Genomic DNA, 3,599 nt, shown 5'->3' on the forward strand with positions numbered 1-3,599 from the left:
CAAGTTCGAATCCTGTTAGTGGGAAGTTACCTTTTCGTCCACATTTCGTCCTTCACATACAATTACTTCTAATAACATCTCCGATACTTTTCTTCGAATCATCGTTTTTTAGTTCTCAATAATATTTTGCCTGACAAAAGAGTACGAGTTTTCAAGCTTACCCTTCTATCATTTGATCTTCAATGAATTTTTCTTGTTTTCAGAAGTCAGCAATTGTGTCGCATATAAGGTTGCGATGCATCTCGGGGGAAACGAAATGCTGCATGCCCATGCACAATGCGTGTCAGAGTACGTCAAACAACGCCACCAGAATGGTCGAAACTTCTGGAACCCTCAATTATGGCGTCTCTCATAGTCATATCGTGGTTTTGGGACGTTAAACCTCAGATTTTTATTAGCTATAGCAGATGTCTAATTTTTCCTATCTCGAATTCGTGACCAGCCTCAGTCTTCACATAAGGACGAATTGGTTCAATACTGCCCGTTCAATATTGCACGTGTCCAGTAAGCGCGACTCACGAAGTGAGTCACGAAGTGCGACTCACGAAGTTCGAAGTGCTAGTGCTCTCGATATCATTGTTGGCCAAAGGAAATGCGATGCATGCGCAAATATCACTATGCATATGCGTGCCGTAGCTCATGCCAAAATTCACGTGTGGTACTCCTTTGATGCTGTGTGTTTATAAAAAGGTATGAACGAGGTGCCCGAAGGGAAACCTGATGGGATGCGAAGAAGCAGTGGTGAGCACGGCGTTGACTCGGCTGACGCGGGTGCTGGAAGAACAGGTTGAAGCGAAACTTGGTGTAGCGTTTACTCGAGTAAACGGTTGTTTTGAACGCAAGGACATGTGAGGCGGGTTGGGTTTTGTGCAAGTTTTGTCGCATATCAACGAGCCGAAAGAGTTGACAGATTTAGTCACGCGTCCGCAGAAGCCCTACGAACGCAGGCTGCTAGCCATTCGCGACGGCAAGCCGCGTCCGTACAGCTGCCACGGATGCTCACAAATCAGTCTTATATTTGCCACTCGACGTGTGGTTGAGCGTTGCGGGAGCTGGAGAGGATGAAGCGAGCGAGAAGTGAGTTGCGAGAAAAAGGAGGAGCCGGCAGCTGCTGCGGGCGAGAGAGAGAGAGTGTGTGATGTCAATGCGCAGCTGCGACTTGACCTACTTGGCACCGCTCCAACACCTGTGGTGAGGGGTTGTCCGGACTCACGTGACAGTGTTACACAGGCTAGTCCAAAAGTTGCTTCGCATCTAAAAGTGGTTAACGCTTTAGAGTACTTGGTACTCTACCATAGGAGAGCGGTAAGCTGTCCCATGGGACTCGCAATTTATGAGGCCGTATCGACCAAAATTACGGCTGCAGAAGAGCTAGCGCAGTGTAAGAAGTTTGGACGACGCTCTCAGATTGCACATCGATGCTAGTTTAGAACAAACGTTTAGAACAAACGTTGACGATTTAGAGTACGAGGTACTCTACTATGGGATAGCAATAACTGTCCCTGACAATTGAACGACTGTGTTTAGAAGACTGATTAATAATTTTGAGTACTTAGTACTCTATGATTTTGAGTACTTAGTACTCTACGATGGGAGTGCATAAAACCATCCAGTGGACCTCATAGTTGATGTGGCCACACCCTAAGAGCCCCGGCTGTGTGTTTTGAAACAGTAGGTAACGATTGAGACTACTAGGTGCTCTACTAGGGGAGAGCATATAGCCAGTCTGTGTGCCTCACACTTCCGAGGCAGTGTTTACAAAAATGGGCCAGAACCATGTGTGTGTAGACAAAGTGGCTAATAATTTAGAGGCTATGGGATTGCATAAAGCCGTCCCGCGGGCCTCACACATGATAAGCTTTCAGGTTTCAACTGAAGTTGGTTTGGAAAAAGTGAATAACTATTTTGAATACTTGGCACTATATTACGGGAAAGCACAAAGCCGTCCCGTCTCGGAACGAATAATAGACTGCGGTGAGGGTGACGGCATCGTAAAGGAGAATTGTGGCACCGGCGAGGCTATGAGATTGTGGCATTTGAAGTTCCACTGGGCCCACGCGTACTAGTGTGAACCTTTTTCCCAATTATTCATAAAATTTCGATCATGAGCTTGAGGGTGCTTCAGTCGTTTCTGTTAAGGCAATCAGATCTTTTATCAAGATGTCTTGCCATTTCAAGTTGCAAAATTTATTTACTGCCTGGATACGAACACACGAGTGTCGTTGGCACCGCGTAGCAGCAGGAGCATTGCGCTTCTCCTAGTCACATGGATGATGGTTCATTTCGTGGAGCGGTAGAAGCACCTAGGACTCGGCGTTGCGCAATGTCCCCGAGTGAAAGGAAGAAGGGAAGAAGAAAGGAAACAGCAAGAAAGTCATGAGAAAATAAAAATAAATAAATAAATAAATAAAAGAAAAAGGAATGAAAGGAAGTACGTAAGGAAGTAAGATAAGAGAAACCATGAAAAAAAAAGGAAGGAAGAAAGAAAGGAACAAAGAGGTAACGCGTGTCGAGTGTCATTATCCTCGATAAAGCTGTTTGTAGCAACAAATTCCTGAATAACAAGTTGTTTCTATGGTTTACCATGTTTGGCATTGTTTTTGCTGTTTAGAGAGATGTAGTATTGTGATTGAAACACGCATAACTTTGTCCTATGTGCGCAAAGATAATAAAAATTGCGGAATCCACTGAAAAACAATTTTTACTGCCAAGCATTGCATATCTTTTGAGGCAAAAATATGATTTTTAAAAAGTTTGAGACCATTGTTTTGGCGCTAATGTGTATCACAGTAAGTTTTGTTGAAATCGGGAATGTTGGCCAAGAACTCACGTGTAATCTTACATTTGCACACTCTTGTACTACTACTACTATTACTACTACTACTACTACTACTACTACTACTACTACTACTACTACTACTACTTTTTTATTAAATGTATGTAAGAAGACGCTGGTGCCAATGCGTGGCGCCGGCTACTCCTATTATTATTATTATTATTATTATTATTATTATTATTATTATTATTATTATTACCGCTACTACCACTACTACTACTGCTTCTGCTACTACTACTCCGACTATAACAGTGATGACACAGCTTCACTGTAAAGGTATCTTAAGTAATTCTTTCGCTTAATTTCTAACGCTGAACCCCTTCGTACTTCGCATGGTGGTTGCTTTCGGAAGGAGAGAACTGACAGGTTTATTTCGAATGTAATTCCAATTGGTCTTAGTCGTATTTATTCCTTAGTTGCGACGGCGAAACTGACTTTTATTTTTTTGTCCCCGTATATTCCACATGGAGGTACTTCCTCTTCCAAGCGCTCATACACAAGTTTGGTGCACAGCAAGCGCAACCAAAAGAATAATTTTCTGCCAATGTCACTAATAATACTATACGAGTGTGATGTCTTTTTCATAGTATATATATACATCACCTGATCACAAAATATAACCAACTACAGAACAAGGCTTCACTAAGAAAAGATGCGTCTCTTGAGACGAGTACAGCTGACGTATCCATGTGATATTATATATTACAGAACACTGGAAAGCTAATTTGTCATTTAGATGATAATCAACTCCATTTACACTTAG

The sequence above is a fragment of the Rhipicephalus microplus genome, chromosome 8, assembly GCF_043290135.1.
Source record: "Rhipicephalus microplus isolate Deutch F79 chromosome 8, USDA_Rmic, whole genome shotgun sequence".
NCBI lineage: Eukaryota > Metazoa > Arthropoda > Arachnida > Ixodida > Ixodidae > Rhipicephalus > Rhipicephalus microplus.